The sequence below is a fragment of the Channa argus genome, chromosome 4 (genome assembly GCF_033026475.1).
Source record: "Channa argus isolate prfri chromosome 4, Channa argus male v1.0, whole genome shotgun sequence".
Taxonomy (NCBI): domain Eukaryota; kingdom Metazoa; phylum Chordata; class Actinopteri; order Anabantiformes; family Channidae; genus Channa; species Channa argus.
In genome coordinates, this window is record NC_090200.1 from 6901656 (window position 1) to 6921613 (window position 19958).

Genomic DNA, 19958 nt, shown 5'->3' on the forward strand with positions numbered 1-19958 from the left:
AAAGAAAACGTGTACTACTGTAATCCTGCATTATTCTGGTCTTTTGGGGGAAACGTTCCCTCTACATGCAATTTCATTGCAAGGGGATGCAAACTTTTCCCTAAACTTTAAAACACTCAATTCATTTTTTTATTACTTGTACCAACTGAAATATGCATTAAATATTATGTTGATGAATTATGTTATTACTTTTTTGACATTTTAAAATAAAGGGATGCAAACCCATTTTCTGCTACTAACCTAAGGCAAAAAACGGAAAATAACAAAGTGCAAGTTGAAAATGTGGACAAAGTAGTCGTCATAACCACACTATGATAATATGACAATTATTACAAATCACCTTTCATTTACAGTAATGTTAGTTATGTTAGTAAGCAATTACATAACAGTGTTGTCAGTGACTTAGTGTGTGTTGGTGCCATTAGTGTTTGCAGATGTAGCAGGAAGTTTTAGTCTAAATTGAATGAAAAAGGAAAAAAATTATATCAGCTTATCAGGAATCATCGTATGATCACTACATTTATGTAATTTATTGGGGTCTCTTTTAAAACCTACAGTAATAACGGAAAAGCAGTGAACGTTATAAAGTTTAATACTCGTAAAACACATAGGAGCAGACTTTAATTGGTACAATGATAATTACTTGTTAATATTAGTACGACATGTCTTCTAACCCTCTCATCATTCTTTTGAGTCCAAATGTTTACAGTATGTGTAAATAGGCCTAATCATAAAAAGGTTAAGACTGAAACATTATTATGCATCAAGACAGTGATGTTTATTAGATATGGCATAAATGGCAGAAACATTAAATTTACATAATATGCATTTTTTACACAACGGTTAACTTGAGTTTACCAATGAAATACACTCACAGAAATGTCCTCAGATGAAGGAGAAAAAGCAAATAGCGCCACCTTGTGAGAGAAAAGCCCTGCTTCACTTGTTTAATAGTATAATGCATCACAAGGAAGAAGACATGAAATGCAAAACAGATCTTCTACAAACACTAAATACTAAATTTGTGTCAGCTCCAGTGACCTGTGGTGAGCAACGTAAAGCTCATTCTCTCTCTGTATAAAGGTGTTGTCTCGTGGTTCCTGCAGAAAAACACATTTCTGTATGTTTTTTTTTTTTGAGTGAACTGAACAGCACACTGAAAAGTGAAATAGCATTACGGTACAGTACCATGTTTGAAGGATGGCTCTGTGCTTCCTGTCGTCTTCTGCTGGTTAAATTACAAAGACAGCTCATTGTAAATGATCCACAATGCAGTAGGAATTTTGCCATCAGCTCTGCAACAGTCTCTTACCCATGGTGATTCTTTTTATAGACATATCCCAGGATCCCTCCGGTTATAAAGAAGAAGTAAGTTACACCAGCTACAGCAAAAGATAATGGCTTTGCTGTAGAATTGCTGATGTCTTCATCCTCTTAAATATTGTAGATATTATAAAATGTTATGGGAATGTAAATGTTATAACAATGTTAATACAGTGGAAAATAATCAGATAAAAACATGTAAGTGTGTAATGAATGTTATTTAATAAAATCACTTACCTTCCACAGAAATATTTAGATGGAGAATTTTTGTTCCATCCAGATGTGAACACTCACAAGTGTAGTTCCCACTGTCCTCTGGTGTTAAACTGGTCAGATGGAGAAATACAGTCTGATTCTCTGTCCTAAGTCGAAACCTGGTACCACATCCATGTTCAAAACCCCGTTTATATTCATACAGCAGACGACAAGTTTTCCCCTGCTCCTCTCTGTGCTGATTTTAGCTACTATCAGTGTTATGATGGTGTTTGTATCGTTAGGTTCTGTTTTATTGGAGCATATTGGAGTGAGAAATGGTTCTTTCCCTGTTGTTTTTACTAGAATTGCTGCAATTGATTAAAACACAGAGTAAACACAGTATCTGAGTTAGTACTTGATTATGAGCACATAGTACAGTTCAGTATTTTTCTGCATGCAGGAAAAGGAAGTTAGTACTGGCCTCTTTAAAGATGCAAAAAGAACAGCAATGACTTCCATAAGTTATACAACATAAAAAAATGAAGCTTCCTGACTGTATCTTACCTTTGTAGTTGATGCAAAAAGTCATCGGCAGGAACAGAACGAAACACAATTTCCATCTACTCATTATAAAATCTAGGTAACAATGCAACTGGTGGTTGCAAGGCAGGAGGACAGACACCACTTTGTGTTTCTGTTCAACCTAAACCTCAAGTTCTCAGCTCTGAACTCTGAGACTTTGAGGCTCTGAGGCGACTGTGAGGTCTCTTAAAAAGGAAGTGCAAGACCTTAGTGCTGCCACTTTCATGTTCAAACCAAAAGAAAACAAGCACATGTATATGAGAGACCCCCTGAGCCATAAATCAAACTAAGTCACACACACAGCATCATAATCTCACATGTACACTACTATACTCTTTTACACTGCCCACACTCATTTAAAGCGTCACTGCAAGGAAGGTTTGCATTAACACATCAGTTGGTTTAAGAAAAGGTAATATATTTTAGTTTGTTATATGTTCTGACTTATATGTACAAACCTCAGCCACACCCAAGAGCAACTGTACAGATGAATCTGACAGATGACATTTTCGGAAACACCACCCTCAAACTCTTGAGGAGGGATTAGATGTGTCTTTCTTAGTCATGCAATGGCCACATGGTGCAAATAAATAGGTAAATGGTAAAATGGACTGAAAATGTATCTGAGATCACAGACATAAAAAAAGGAAAAAAAAAAATCAGACAATGGCTCTGGGTTTTGCTCTAAACACTGTGCATTTCCAATTTCAAGTTATAATGTTATTACTGTGTTTACACTGAGCAAAGGTTTGTGACACAAGAGCACAGAATAAATAATCAACGTTCCACAGTGATGTTGAGATGGAGAATGCTACCGCAAGGGGGCACAAGCCAGTGTCTTCTTGTGCCAGTCCAAAGTCTGGATAAATGCTGAGGTTTGTGTCACGAAGGGCATCCAACATAAAACACATGCCAAATTAAAAATGCAAATCGTTACAACACCTCCCATACTGGATCGGTCGGGGCCCGGGTTAACAACGACCGCCACCGGTGCTGTTGACCTAAAGGGTACCGTCGGAAATTGGACTACTGTTGGTCGAAGTCGAAGAAGGAGAGTAGGAAGGTGTGTTCGTAGGTAGAGAGAGAAGAGGAAAGCTAAGAGTGTAGGACTGACAGTAAGGACTTTGATTGTTGGGACTATGACTATGTTGGGGCTAGAGAGTTGGTTGACATGATGCAGGGAAGGAAGCTGGACATAGTGTGTGTCCAGGAGACCAGGTGGAAAGGTAGCAAGGCTAGAAGCTTAGGAGCAGGGTTCAAGTTGTTCTACCATGGGTCAGACAGGAAGAGAAATGGAGTAGGAGTTAACCTGAAAGAGGAGTTTATGAGGAATGTTCTAAAGGTGAAAAGAATATCAGACAGGTTCAGAAGTAGAAATTCTGGAGTAAGTTAGATGAAGTGATGCAGAGCATCCCTGAGGTGAGAGAGTGGTGATTGGTGCAGATTTCAATGGACATGTAGGTGAAGGTGATGAGACTGTTATGGGCAGGTTTGGTCTTCAGGACATTTACGCAGAAGGACAGATGGTGGTAGACTTGGCAAAGAGGATGGAGATGGCTGTAGTGAACAATTTCTTCCAGAAGAGGCAGAAACATAAGATGACATATAAGAGCGGAGGTAGAAGCACTGAGGTGGACGACATCTTGTGTAGACGTTGTGATCTGAAAGAGATCAGTGACTGTAAAGTGTTGGTAGGGGAGAGTGTAGCCAGACAACACAGGATGGTGGTGTGTAAAATGTCTCTGGTGATGAGGAAGATGAAGAGGACTAAGGCAGAGCAGAGGACGAAGTGGTGGAAGTTGAAAAAGGAAGAATGTCGTTTAGTTTTCAGGGAGGAGCTGAGACAGACTCTGGGTGGTCAGGAAGTGCTTCCAGATGACTGGACCACTACAGCTAATGTGATCAGGGAGACAGGTAGGAGGGTACTCAGTGTGTCATCTGGAAAGAGGAAAGTGGACAAGGAGACTTGGTGGTGGAACGAGGAAGTTCAGGAGTGTATACAGGGAAAGAGGTTAACTAAGAAGAAGTGGGACACAGAGAGACTGAAGAGAGTCTGATTCTCTGACAGTGTTGCAGATCGGAGTGAAGTCTGCCTCATTCTGGTGGTTTTCACAAGATTCACTGCAGCCAATCTATCAATTAAATAAAAAAAGTAAAACACCTTAGTTTTTATCTTTACATCAAAGACATAAGGATGATTGTAGAAAAAATATACATTTATGGGAACTAATACCTTCACTCTCACGACACACAGTCAGTGGCAGAAGCAGAACAAAGCACAGAGTCCATCCACTCATAGTGACGAAGACGCAGCTGCTGCTGGAGCTACTTCACTGATGGATGAGGACAGACAAGCACATCTAAACTGTTCTCTGATGAGAAAAACCTCAAACCAACCCACAGACCAGGTATGAGCTGGTGTTAACTCTTCTGAAAGGGCCGTTTCTGATTTTATATTAAGACACTGAGGGTAAAACTGTAACAATTTTAACTGTTTAACTGAATTTCAAAGATACAAATTGTCATGTCTGAGATTAAGACCTAATATCACAAGAATATTATCTGACAAAAAAACCCAATACCAATAATTCATCACATCACATCAATTAAGTCATCACACTTAATAAAATAATTAACACATTGCATTAGTTGAATATCTCCTGAATGTATGTATTAGTGAAAACTCAAAACAGAAAAGGACATTTATACATTAGATTGTTACCAAAAAGGGTTTTTAATGCAGAGAAATGTCTACAATAATATGCTTTTTCTTTGCTACAGTAATAACTGAGGCCTCCATTAATACTGGTACATAAAAATGGCAGCATATCATCTAATCAAAATGGCTTTTAATTAATTTAATTTAATTAATTAACTTTCTTTCAGTCATTTATATTCAACTGTTTTGTGTATTAATATTTTTTGGCAAATTTGGCTGTTGAATAAAGTCCACATTCCTTCCGTATGAAGTTTCTGTACGGTTCAATGTCTTAGGGCTCCTGCAGAAAAACATGTATTAAAAAAATGATTAAAGGCAAATGAAGCACAGAAATAAAGAGGGTGTTAAGAATTGTGTGTACAGTACCTGGGTGGGTTCCCTCCTCGGTGTTTCTAGTTGTCTTCTGATGGGTAAACAGACAAACGATGTCTTAGTAATGAGACTTTCACTCTGCACTGTGTACTATGTTTTATCACAGGAAGTGAAAGACGATGTCTTTCCCCCTACTTCATATGAAACTGAAAATGATCTACTGATCCCAGAATAACAGAATGCTGAAGAGTAGAAATACTCTACTGCAAGTCACACACCTGCATTCAAAATGTTACTTATAAGTATTAGGATTGAACACTTACTCATAGTGCTCACTATTTCACAAAACATTATTGCATTATTATGTGCAAAGATCACTTTAATGTTTTTAATGTTTTGTAACTACAACATTGATTTTTTTTTTATTATCTAAGTGGAAGTGTATAGTACTTAAAGACAGGAACCGTTAAGTAGAATAAAAGTACCCCCAAAACTGTATTTAAATACAGTGCCTATGACTACATGTACTCAGTTACTTACTGCTAGAATAGCAGTATAAATTATGAAGCATTGCTAAATAATTGTTCTTTTAAAAACAGTTTTCACAGAAATTTGAGCAGTTTCTCACCTGCGACCTGTTCTTGTGTAGATGAAGCTCAGGATCGCTGTCATTATAATGATTAAAGTAAGACCGATCAAAAGACGAAGAAAGGTCATTGCTGTGAGGGTGTGGGGGACTTCATCCTCTAAAATAAACGTAGAAACAATAATTAAGCAGTTATCTGGTCATTAAATAAACTTAAGAGGCTACAGTCTGTTCCACATAGTAGTAATATCATTGGAAAATGTGAATTAAAGCCAATAAATTAGCAAATCAAAGTCTTGTGTTGGTTTATATACTGTCTGATTTATTCATCCAGTAAACTACAGGCATTCGTTAAATATAGAAAATACAGTGCACAGTAACAGGACAAAAGTACATAAAATAGTTTACTTTCCACAGTGACGTTGATATGGAGAATATATGTTCCACCAGGACGTGAACACTCACAGGTGTAGTTCCCACTGTCCTCTGCCTTTAAATTGTTCAGGTGGAGAAAAAACGTCTGATTCTTTGTTATAAGTGTGAACCTGGAGTCACATCTATGGTCAAAGTCACGTCCGTGCTGATACAGCAGGCGACACTCGTCTCCCCTGCTTTTCTCTGTGCTGATTTTGCAAACTATCAGTGAGACGATATTCACTGTTTCATTTCTGCAGATTTCAGTGACATCTGGTTTACTCTGGATGGTTTTCACAAGATTCACTGCAATCAATCAAACAACCAGTCAATCAATAATCATTCTATCTATCAATCAGTCAAACAGTGTAAGCATTAAAAAGTTCAAATACATTGTATATTAACTTATTATAACTAATACCTCTAATGCCTTGACACACAGTCAGTGGCAGAAGCAGAACAAAGCACAGAGTCCATCCACTCATAGTGACGAAGACGCAGCTGCTGCTGGAGCTACTTCACTGATGGATGAGGACAGACAAGCACATCTAAACTGTTTTCTGATGACAAACCTCCAAATGAACCCACAGACCATATATGTACTGGTGTGTGCTCTTCTGAAAAGACGTGCTTCTCCAGGACCGTTTCTGCTTTCATATTAAGACGCTGAAGGTAAAACTGTAACAATTTTAACTGTCTGGTGACTTTCAAACATACAAATTGTAATGTCTGAGATTAAGACCTAATATCACAAGAATATTATCTGACAAAAAAATCAATACCATTACTTGATATATTTCCACATAAAGATTTTGGGTCATCAGACATCAGGCCCACAGTCACATGGTTCAGTCTACAGTCAGAGCTGCACTCACTAAGAAGCCAACCTGTATTAAGTGTCGAGTACACTGGTCTTACACTTTAGTGACAATCATACATCATGTATCAAGCTGAAGCATTTGCTTTTGTGGTCGTCACATATTCTCAGGCCCGAGCTTGAGCTGTAAATAGAGAGCAGCGTGGTCCTAGCAGCTTGTTGCTACTCTCACGGTTCACTTGTTTCGTAGGGAACCTGATGTGAAAATTTCACATGGCTCTTTTTATAATCTGACACACCAGCAAGTGACGAACACACGTGAACTTTGTTCAAACGAAGACTTCATAAATATGACACTGAATACTACAGACTGTAACCAGGTTTATGTGGACACAGACAAACACAATGTGCTTAAGTAACACACAAATATTTTGATACGTTAAAATATTGCCATGCTAGCAAGTAAATTAAGTTTTGGATTTAATAATTTGTCACCTTTGGAAGGAAAAACCTCAAACTGCACATTGAACAGGTACTAGATAATTTTTCCTGACAGAACTGCTTCTGAAAAAGCAAGAAAAAAATAAGTGACAAAAGGGGAAGTCGTCTGCAGGAAGTGTAAGTAGTAGTTGCTGGGTGCCACCTACTGTTTGACTCTTTATGTTACTGTTAGATTGTTCCAGCTGTTTTCCTTAAATCCTCTCACTCTTTCTGAATCACCTGTTCTGCCTTCACTCATCCTCACTTGTCCACTTGGTAAAGTTGATCCCAGTAATTCAGCCCAGAGCAATTAGTAAAATGTGAGAACTAATAGTGATGACTAATTATGACCTGTCAAAAATCACAATGTTCTTGCATATTTACAGAAAAAATAGGTTCACATCTCTTTACAGATACCTTTACAGATTGTGTTACCTAAACCACAAACGAAACAAAACAACTTATAAATCTATGAAGTCTCTTAAATGGAAATGAGAGACTTGACTATTTAACTGTGGGTGGAACTTTTTCACTCTGGTTTAAATAAAACCATTAACTTTGGCTGAAACATGAACGAGTGTTTGAACTAACGATACAAAATCTGTATCCGAAAGATTTTCTGCACAAAAAAAATGTATGAAATGGAAATATTGTTGCCATGGATTTTAAGCTTCTTTTGCAGGTACAGTGACACAATTCACTGGCTGCTGAGGTGAACTTTGACCTTGAATCCCTCACTCCGAAAATCCACTCACTAAACGTATAAATATGTGTTTGTGTCTTTTTTCTTTGAATATGAACAATATAGAGAATCAGAAGACAAATGGTTGGGTGAAAAAAATTTGCATTTTGTTATTTTAAAATAGCAATGAGTAAAACAAATTTTTTTAGCAACATAATATTTAGTGATTACAAAATATTTCTTCATTTGAAGTTATAATGTATTTAAATGGTCAGGGGGATGCAAACTTTTGCACTTTTGTAGTTTTCATTATTTTAGTATAACTTTATGACACAGCTGGATTAGTTCTCTTACTTTTGATGATTAAAGAAAACGTGTACTACTGTAATCCTGCATTATTCTGGTCTTTTGGGGTTAACGTTCCCTCTACATGCAATTTCATTGCAAGGGGATGCAAACTTTTCCCTAAACTTTAAAACACACAATTCATTTTTTTATTACTTGTACCAACTGAAATATGCATTAAATATTATGTTGATGAATTATGTTATTACTTTTTTGACATTTTAAAATAAAGGGATGCAAACCCATTTTCTGCTACTAACCTAAGGCAAAAAACGGAAAATAACAAAGTGCAAGTTGAAAATGTGGACAAAGTAGTCGTCATAACCACACTATGATAATATGACAATTATTACAAATCACCTTTCATTTACAGTAATGTTAGTTATGTTAGTAAGCAATTACATAACAGTGTTGTCAGTGACTTAGTGTGTGTTGGTGCCATTAGTGTTTGCAGATGTAGCAGGAAGTTTTAGTTTAAATTGCATGAAAAATGAAAGAAATTATATCATCTTATCAGGAATCATCGTATGATCACTACATTTATGTAATTTATTGGCGTCTCTTTTAAAACCTACAGTAATAATGTAAAAGCAGTGAATGTTATAAAGTTTAATACTCGTAAAACACATAGGAGCAGACTTTAATTGGTACAATGATAATTGCTTGTTAATATTAGTACGACATGTCTTCTAACCCTCTCATCATTCTTTTGAGTCCAAATGTTTACAGTATGTGTAAATAGGCCTAATCATAAAAAGGTTAAGACATCAAGGTGGTTATCAACAGACGCTGTACAGGTTGCTTTAGTCTCTCCTTAAAGGCATTTGGCTGACGGAGATCACTCACATGCAAAAGAGGTAGAAAGAGGTAGAAAGCACGTTAAAGATACTATGCAGTAAGTTTGCAATGCACAATGGTTTAGACTGAAATGTTATTATGCATCAAGACAGTGATGTTTATTAGATATGACATAAATGGCAGAAACATTAAATTTACATAATATGCATTTTTTACACAACGGTTAACTTGAGTTTACCAATGAAATACACTCACAGAAATGTCTACAGATGAAGGTGAAAAAGCAAATAGCGCCACCTTGTGAGAGAAAAGCCCTGCTTCACTTTTTTTAATAGTATAATGCATCACAAGGAAGAAGACATGAAATGCATAACAGATCTTCTACAAAGGCGAAATACTAAATTTGTGTCAGCTCCAGTGACCTGTGGTGAGTAGTGTAAAGCTCATTCTCTCTCTGTATAAAGGTGTTGTCTCGTGGTTCCTGCAGAAAAACACATTTCTGTATGTTTATTTTTTTTTTTTGAGTGAACTGAAAAGTGAAATAGCATTTTGTGTACAGCACCATGTTTGAAGGACGGCTCTGTGCTTCCTGTCGTCTTCTGCTGGTTAAATTACAAAGACAGCTCATTGTAAATGATCCACAATGCAGTGGGAATTTTGCCATCAGCTCTGCAACAGTTTCTTACCCATTGTGATTCTTTTTATAGACATATCCCAGGATCCCTCCGGTTATAAAGAAGAAGTAAGTTGCACCAGCTACAGCAAAAGATAATGGCTTTGCTGTAGAATTGCTGATGTCTTCATCCTCTTAAATATTGTAGATATTATAAAATGTTATGGGAATGTAAATGTTATAACAATGTTAATACAGTAGAAAATAATCAGATAAAAACATGTAAGTGTGTAATGAATGTTATTTAATAAAATCACTTACCTTCCACAGAAATATTTAGATGGAGAATTTTTGTTCCATCCAGATGTGAACACTCACAAGTGTAGTTCCCACTGTCCTCTGGTGTTAAACTGTTCAGATGGAGAAATACAATCTGATTCTCTGTCCTAAGTCGAAACCTGGTACCACATCCATGTTCAAAACCCCGTTTATATTCATACAGCAGACGACACATTTCTCCCCTGCTCCTCTCTGTGCTGATTTTACATACTATCAGTGTTATGATGGTGTTTGTATCGTTAGGTTCTGTTTTATTGGAGCATATTGGAGTGAGAAATGGTTCTTTCCCTGTTGTTTTCACTAGAATTGCTGCAATTGATTAAAACACAGAGTAAACACAGTATCTGAGTTAGTACTTGATTATGAGCACATAGTACAGTTCAGTATTTTTCTGCATGCAGGAAAAGGAAGTTAGTACTGGCCTCTTTAAAGATGCAAAAAGAACAGCAATGACTTCCATAAGTTATACAACATAAAAAAATGAAGCTTCCTTACTGTATCTTACCTCTGTCGTTGATGCAAAAAGTCATCGGCAGGAACAGAACGAAACACAATTTCCATCTACTCATCATAAAATCTAGGTAACAATGCAACTGGTGGTTGCAAGGCAGGAGGACAGACACCACTTTGTGTTTCTGTTCAACCTAAACCTCAAGTTCTCAGCTCTCATAGGTACAACTGTGAGGTCTCCTAAAAAGGAAGTGCAAGGCCTTAGTGCTGCCACTTTCATGTTCAAACCAAAAGAAAACAAGCACATGTATATGAGAGACCCCCTGAGCCATAAATCAAACTAAGTCACACACACAGCATCATAATCTCACACGTACACTACTATACTCTTTTACACTGCCCACACTCATTTAAAGCGTCACTGCAAGGAAGGTTTGCATTAACACATCAGTTGGTTTAAGAAAGGTAATATATTTTAGTTTGTTATATGTTCTGACTTATATGTACAAACCTCAGCCACACCCAAGAGCAACTGAACAGATGAATCTGACAGATGACATTTTCGGAAACACCATCCTCAAACTCTTGAGGAGGGATTAGATGTGTCTTTCTTAGTCATGCAATGGCCACATGGTGCAAATAAATAGGATAATTTAGTTTGGACTAAACCGTAAAATGGACTGAAAATGTATCTGAGATCACAGACATAAAAAAAGGAAAAACAAAAATCAGACAATGGCTCTGGGTTTTGCTCTAAACACTGTGCATTTCCAATTTCAAGTTACAATGTTATTACCGTGTTTAAACTGAGCAAAGCTTTGTTACACAAGAGCACAGAATAAATAATTAACCCTCCACAGTGATGTTGAGATGGAGAATGCTACTGCAGGGGGACACAAGCCAGTGTCTTCTTGTGCCAGTCCAAAGTCTGGATAAATGCAGAGGGTTGTGTCAGGAAGGGCATCCAACATAAAACACATGCCAAATTAAAAATGCAAATCGTTACAACGACTACCATACTGGATCGGTCGGGGCCCGGGTTAACAACGACCGCCACCGGTGCTGTTGACCTAAAGGGTACCGGTGGAAATTGGACTACTGTTGGTCGAAGTCGAAGAAGGAGAGTAGGAAGGTGTGTTCGTAGGTAGAGAGAGAAGAGGAAAGCTAAGAATGTAGGATTGACAGTAAGGACTTTGAATGTTGGGACTATGACAGGGAAGGCTAGAGAGTTGATCGACATGATGCAGAGAAGGAAGGTGGACATACCAGGTGGAAAGGTAGCAAGGCTAGAAGCTTAGGAGCAGGGTTCAAGTTGTTCTACCATGGGTCAGACAGGAAGAGAAATGGAGTAGGAGTTAACCTGAAAGAGGAGTTTATGAGGAATGTTCTAAAGGTGAAAAGAATATCAGACAGGTTCAGAAGTAGAAATTCTGGAGTAAGTTAGATGAAGTGATGCAGAGCATCCCTGAGGTGAGAGAGTGGTGATTGGTGCAGATTTCAATGGACATGTAGGTGAAGGTGATGAGACTGTTATGGGCAGGTTTGGTCTTCAGGACATTTACGCAGAAGGACAGATGGTGGTAGACTTGGCAAAGAGGATGGAGATGGCTGTAGTGAACAATTTCTTCCAGAAGAGGCAGAAACATAAGATGACATATAAGAGCGGAGGTAGAAGCACTGAGGTGGACGACATCTTGTGTAGACGTTGTGATCTGAAAGAGATCAGTGACTGTAAAGTGTTGGTAGGGGAGAGTGTAGCCAGACAACACAGGATGGTGGTGTGTAAAATGTCTCTGGTGATGAGGAAGATGAAGAGGACTAAGGCAGAGCAGAGGACGAAGTGGTGGAAGTTGAAAAAGGAAGAATGTCGTTTAGTTTTCAGGGAGGAGCTGAGACAGACTCTGGGTGGTCAGGAAGTGCTTCCAGATGACTGGACCACTACAGCTAATGTGATCAGGGAGACAGGTAGGAAGGTACTCAGTGTGTCATCTGGAAAGAGGAAAGTGGACAAGGAGACTTGGTGGTGGAACAAGGAAGTTCAGGAGTGTATACAGGGAAAGAGGTTAACTAAGAAGAAGTGGGACACAGAGAGACTGAAGAGAGTCTGATTCTCTGACAGTGTTGCAGATCGGAGTGAAGTCTGCCTCATTCTGGTGGTTTTCACAAGATTCACTGCAGCCAATCAATCAATTAAATAAAAAAAGTAAAACACCTTAGTTTTTATCTTTACATCAAAGACATAAGGATGATTGTAGAAAAATGATACATTTATGGGAACTAATAGCTTCACTCTCACGACACACAGTCAGTGGCAGAAGCAGAACAAAGCACAGAGTCCATCCACTCATAGTGACAAAGACGCAGCTGCTGCTGGAGCTACTTCACTGATGGATGAGGCCAGACAAGCACATCTAAACTGTTCTCTGATGAGAAAAACCTCAAACCAACCCACAGACCAGGTATGAGCTGGTGTTAACTCTTCTGAAAGGACCATTTCTGCTTTTATATTAAGACACTGAAGATAAAGCTGTAACAAATTTAACTGTTTAACTGAATTTCAAACATACAAATTGTCATGTCTGAGATTAAGACCTAATATCACAAGAATATTATCTGACAAAAAAATCAATACCAATAATTGATATATTTCCACATAAAGATTTTGGGTCATCAGACATCAGGCCCACAGTCACATGGTTCAGTCTACAGTCAGAGCTGCACTCACTAAGAAGCCAACCTGTATTAAGTGTCGAGTACACTGGTCTTACACTTTAGTACGTAATAGTAAGTAATAACTGAGGCCTCCATTAATACTGGTACATAAAAATGGCAGAATATCATCTAATCAAAATGGCTTTTAATTCATTTAATTTAATTAATTAACTTTCTTTCAGTCATTTATATTCAACGGTTTTGTGTATTAATATTTTTTGGCAAATTTGGCTGTTGAATGAAGTCCACATTCCTTCCGTATGAAGGTGCTGTATGGTTCTGCTCCTGCAGAAAAACGTGTTAAAAAATGAGTAAAGGCAAATGAAGCACAGAAATAAAGAGGGTGTTAAGAATTGTGTGTACAGTACCTGGGTGGGTTCCCTCCTCGGTGCTTCTAGTTGTCTTCTGATGGGTAAACAGACAAACGGTGTCTTAGTAATGAGACTTTCACTCTGCACTGTGTACTATGTTTTATCACAGGAAGTGAAAGACGATGTCTTTCCCCCTACTTCATATGAAACTGAAAATGATCTACTGATCCCAGAATAACAGAAAGCTGAAGAGTAGAAATACTCTACTGGAAGTCACACACCTGCATTCAAAATTTTACTTATAGGTATTAGGATTGAACACGTACTCATAGTGCTCACTATTTCACAAAACATTATTGCATTATTATGTGCAAAGATAATTTTAATGTTTAAAGCATGGATTCAATTTTGTGTAAATAATTTGAGGTAGCTAGAAAATAAAGTATAGTGAAAACTACAACATTGATTTTTTTTATTAGCTAAGTGGAAGTGTATAGTACTTAAAGACAGGAACCGTCGAGTAGAATAAAAGTACCCCCAAAACTGTATTTAAATACAGTGCTTATGAGTACATGTACTCAGTTACTTACAGAATAGCAGTATAAATTATAAATTACCTGCGGCTTGTTTTCATGTAGAAACAGCTCAGGATCGCTGTCATTATAATGATTAAAGTAAGACCGATCAAAGCAGGAAGAAGGGTCATTGCTGTGAGGGTGTGGGGGACTTCATCCTCTAAAATAAACGTAGAAACAATAATTAAGCAGCTTTCTGGTCATTAAATAAACTTAAGAGGCTACAGTCTGTTCCACATAGTAGTAATATCATTGAAAAATGTGAATTAAAGCCAATAAATTAGCAAATCAAAGGCTTGTGTTGGTTTATATACTATCTGATTTATTTATCCAGTAAACTACAGGCATTCGTTAAATATAGAAAATACAGTGCACAGTAACAGGACAAAAGTACATAAAATAGTTTACTTTCCACAGTGAAGTTGATATGGAGAATATATGTTCCACCAGGATGTGAACACTCACAGGTGTAGTTCCCACCGTCCTCTGCCTTTAAATTGTTCAGGTGGAGAAAAAACGTCTGATCCTTTGTTATAAGTGTGAACCTGGAGTCACATCTATGGTCAAAGTCACGTCCGTGCTGATACAGCAGGCGACACTCGTCTCCCCTGCTCTTCTCTGTGCTGATTTTGCAAACAACAGTGTGACAATATCCCCTGTTTCATTTCTGCAGAGATTTCTGATGATGACGAAACCTCCAAACCCACCCACAGACCATATACGTACTGCTGTGTGCTCTTATGAAAGGACCGTTTCTGCCTTTGTGTTAAGGTAAAACTGTGTGTATGAATGTGCATGAATACAAAAATATAGTCATCTCAGTGACTTTATAACAACTTTAACTGTTTGGTCCACATCCCAGAGGACCTCTCCTGGACCGACACCACTGCAGCACTGGCCAAAGAATCACAGCAGCGTCTCTACTTCCTCCGCAAAAGAGGAAGAGCCAGAGCACCACCCCCCATCATGTAAACCTTCTACAGAGGAACCATCGAGAGCATCCTGACGAGCTGCATCACTGTGTAGTATGGGGCCTGCAACGCCTCCTGCCGGAAGATCATTGGTGTCTCTCTCCCCTCCCTCCAGGACATTTATGGAACCCGTCTCACCCGCAAAGCCCTCTGCATTGCAGGTGATCCCACTCACCCGTCACACAGCTTCTTCAGCCTGCTGCCTCAGGGAGGAGACTGCGGAGTCTACAGGCCAGGACCAGCAGACTGAAGGACAGCTTCATTCATCAGGCTGTCAGGAAGCTGAACTCGCTCCCGAACTTGCCCCCACTTCCCTCTTCTGCATCAGGCACAGAACCACAACCCCAACGACCTCATCTGTCAATTTAAATTAAAGAACTGCTCTTGAGCCCTCTGTCCCTTTGCCACTTTAACCAGACTGAAAAAGCTTTTTTTTGCACTAAATCTGTTACCAGCACTGATGTACACTTCACTGGTTTGCACTGCATCTGCCATGTGCCTTGTGCTGTTGAGTTACTTTATTCTACTTTATTTTTCTATTAGTATTACTCTTCAATGCCCTTATTGTATAGTTGTACTTTATATTTTATATTTATATTTGTCGTAGATTTTAGGCTCCACTGTTGGTATTATCTGTACGCACCATGGATCTGAGACAAACACAATTTCAGTTCCCTGCATGTTTGTACTGTACATGTGGAAGAACTGACAATAAAACATGACTTGAAATGTCAGGTCTACATTCACGTCACCAGTCTACAGTGAGAGCTTGATCAAACATGTCTTGAGCTTTTTCTAAATCTTGGCCTTAGATTGTGTGGGTAGTGAGAGTAGCACATTATGTGACATGCAGAGACGTTGCGGTGATCACATTATTAGAGCCTCAGACTAAGCTAGAGCAGAGTGGTCCAACGGTAGCAGCTTGTTGCAAATGATGTGTCTCACCTCTTTCAAAAGGAAACCAACATGTTGACTTCACAAACACACACACACAGTGACAAAAACAGATCACTGGTTTAACAAAAGGTAATATATTTTAGTTTGTTATATTGCCATGCTAGCAAGTAAATTAAGTCTTGGATTTAATAATTTGTCACGTTTGGAAGCAAAAACCTCAAACACATTGAACAGGTACTGGAAAATTCTTCCTGACAGAACTGCTTCTGCTAAACCAGGATGTTTTGTGACATCTTAAAGTTTTTTCCATATTAAAAGGTGGATTTTTTTTTTAAATTAAAGCCAGTATATAAAAAGTATTTTAAAAACAGCTTCATGCTTTTATGATGCCCAGTCTGGCTGAGTCAGCAGCAGTGGGAAAAACAAATAAGAATGTTTTAGTGCACTATGATTAAAAAAAAGGAAAAAATAACATTTGCAGTCAGTAAAGTCTTCATGCAGCATTGTATCTGCATTGCTCAATGCAAATTGGCACTGAAGTGACAAAAGGGGGAAGTCGTCTGCAGGAAGTGTCAGTAGTAGTTGCTGGGTTCAAGTATCTTGTCTGCCACCTACTGGTTGACTCTTTATGTTGCTGTTTGATTGTTCCAGCTGTTTTCCTTAAATCCTCTCACTCTTTCTGCACATAAAAAATGTATGAAATGGAAATGTTGTTGCCATGGATTTTAAGCTCATTTTGCAGGTACAGTGACACAATTCACTGGCTGATAAGGTGAACTTTGAGCTTGAATCCCTCGCTCTGAAAATCCACTGCAATATGTGTTTGTGTCTTTTTCCTTTGAATATGAACAATATAGAGTATCAGAAGACATATGGTTGGATGAAAAAAATTTGCATTTTGTTATTTTAAATTAGCAATGAGTAAAACAAATTTTTTTATCAACGTAATATTTAGTGATTACAAAATATTTCTTCATTTGAAGTTATAATGTATTTAATGGTCAGGGGGGTGCAAACTTTTGCACTTTTGTAGTTTTATTATTGTAGTATAACTTTATGACACAGCTGGATTAGTTCTCTTACTTTTGATGATTAAAGAAAACGTGTACTACTGTAATCCTGCATTATTCTGGTCTTTTGGGGGAAACGTTCCCTCTACATGCAATTTATTGCAAGGGGATGCAAACTTATCCCTAAACTTTAAAACACTCAATTCATTTATTTAATGATTTGTACCAACTAAAATATGCATTAAATATTATGTTGATGAATTGTGTTCAATTTTTGCCATTTAAAAATAAAGGGATGCAAACTTTGTCACCCAACTATAAATGGGAACTGACCATCACATTATAGCAACTTTAAAGACACAGGAACAAAAATTAAATTTTATGCTACTAACCTAAGGCAAAAAACGGAAAATAACAAAGTAAAAGTTGAAAATGTGGACAAAGTAGTCGTCATAACCACACTATGATCTTCTTCTTCTTTTCCTTTGGGCTGTTCCCTTTCAGGAGTCGCCACAGCGAATCATGTGCCTCCATCTAACCCTGTCCTCTGCATCCTCTTCACTGACACCAACTAACTTCATGTCCTCTCTCCCTACATCCATAAATTTCCTCTTTGATCTTCCTCTAGACCTCCTGCCTGGCAGCTCCAACCTCAGCATCCTTCTACCAATATATTCACAATATCTTCTCTGAACATGTCCAAACCACCTCAATCTGGCTTCTCTGACTTTATCTCCAAAACATCTAACATGAGCTGTCCCTCTGATGTCCTCATTCCTGATCCTGTCCATCCTCGTCCCTCCCAAAGAGAACCTCAACATCTTAAGCTCTGCTACCTCCAGCTCTGCCTCCTGTCTTTTCTTCAGTGCCACTGTTTCTAAGCCGAACAACATCTCTGGTCTCACCACCATCTTGAACACCTTTCCTTTCATTCTCGCTGATACTCTTTTATCACACAACACACCTGACACTTTTCTCCACCCGTTCCAACCTGCCTGCACTCGCCTCTTCACCTCTTTTCCACACTCACCGTTGCTCTGAACCGTTGACCCTAAGTACTTAAAGTCCTGCACCTTCTTCACCTCTGCTCCCTGTAACCTCACCATTCCACCTGGGTCCCTCTCATTGACACACATGTATTCTGTCTTGCTGTAGCTAAGCTTCATTCCTCTGTTTTCCAGAGCAGACCTCCACCTCTCTAGATTTTCCTCCACCTGCTCCCTGCTCTCACTACAAATCACAATGTCATCTGCAAACATCATAGTCCATGGAGATTCTTGTCTAACCTCATCTGTTAGCCTGTCCATCACCAAAGCAAACGAGAAGGGGCTCAGAGCTGATCCTTGATGCAGACCCACCTCCACCTTGAACTCCTCTGTCACACCTACAGCACCTCACCACTGTCTTACAGCTCTCATACATGTCCTGCACCACTCTAACATACTTCTCTGCCGCTCCAGACGTCCTCATACAATACCACAGCTCCTCTCTCTGCACCCTATCATACGCTTTTTCTAAATCTACGAAGACACAATGCAACTCCCAATGACCCTCTCTGTACTTCTCCATCAGCATCCTCAAAGCAAATCAGGTCTGCACATCAACCTTGTTCTTAAAAATTGGTACCAGTACACTTTTCCTCCAGTCTTCTGGCATCCTCTCACTCTCCAAGATCTTGTTAAACAAACTAGTCAAAAACTCTACTGCCACCTCTCCTAGACACTTCCATACCTCCACAGGTATGTCATCAGGACCAACTGCCTTTCCGCTCTTCATCCTCTTCAATGTCCTCCTAACTTCACTCTTACTAATCTTTGCTACTTTCTGCTCCACACCAGTCACCTCTTCTACTCTTCGTTCCCTTTCATTTTCCTCGGTCATCAACTCTTCAAAGTTCTCCTTCCAACTTCCCATCAGACTCCTGGCACCTGTCCAGACATTTCCATCCTTATCTTTAATCACACTAACCTGCTGCACATCCTTCCCATCTCTATCTCTTTGTCTGGCCAACCTGTACAAATCCACCTCTCCCTCTTTAGTGTCCAACCTAGCATACAAGTCCTCATATGCTCTTTGTTTGGCCTTTGCCACCTCTAGCTTCACCTTACGCTGTATCTCCCTGTACTCCTGTCTACTCTCTTCAGTCCTCTCAGTGTCCCACTTCTTCTTAGCTAACCTCTTTCTCTGTATACACTCCTGAACTTCCTCGTTCCACCACCAAGTCTCCTTGTCCGCTTTCCTCTTTCCAGATGACACACTGAGTACCCTCCTACCTGTCTCCCTGATCAAATTAGCTGTAGTAGTCCAGTCATCTGGAAGCACCTCCAAACCACCGAGATTCTGTCTCAGCTCCTCCCTGAAAACTACACAACATTCTTCCTTTTTCAACTTCCACCACTTCGTCCTCTGCTCTGCCTTAGTCCTCCTTATCTTCCTCACCACCAGCATCATTTTACACACCACCATCCTGTGTTGTCTGGCTACACTCTCCCCTACCAATGCTTTACAGTCACTGATCTCTTTCAGATTACAGCGTCTACACAAGATATAGTCTACCTGAGTGCTTCTCCCTCCGCTCTTGTACGTCACCCTATGTTCCTCCCTCTTCTGAAAGAAAGTGTTTACTACAGCCATTTCCATCCTCTTTGCAAAGTCTACCACCATCTGACCTTCTGTGTTCCTGTCCTGAACACCAAACCTGCCCATAACAGTCTCATCACCTCTGTTCCCTTCACCTACATCTCCATTGAAATCTTCACCAATGATCACTCTCTCACCTCTGGGGATGCTCTGCATCACTTCATCTAACTCACTCCAGAATTTCTCT

The 19958-nt window shown here is 38.9% G+C and overlaps 1 protein-coding gene and 1 long non-coding RNA gene across 3 annotated transcripts in view; both read right to left on the reverse strand.

The window, feature by feature from the left end:
* Nucleotides 1-633: 633 nt before the first annotated feature.
* LOC137125775 (uncharacterized) lies at nucleotides 634-2076 on the reverse strand. Its single transcript, XR_010914205.1, has 4 exons — nucleotides 1561-2076; nucleotides 1313-1433; nucleotides 1189-1228; nucleotides 634-1100 (listed from the first exon to the last, which is right to left on the reverse strand). It is a non-coding gene; the product is annotated as an uncharacterized lncRNA (long non-coding RNA).
* Nucleotides 2077-9028: 6952 nt separating this feature from the next.
* Nucleotides 9029-19958, reverse strand: part of LOC137125777 (uncharacterized) — a 28356-nt gene continuing 17426 nt past the window's right edge. For both annotated transcript variants that reach the window (XM_067501766.1, XM_067501765.1), the window contains exon 9: nucleotides 9029-9734. The gene's annotated coding sequence lies outside the window, so the exon portion shown is untranslated. The remainder of the gene's footprint in view (nucleotides 9735-19958) is intronic.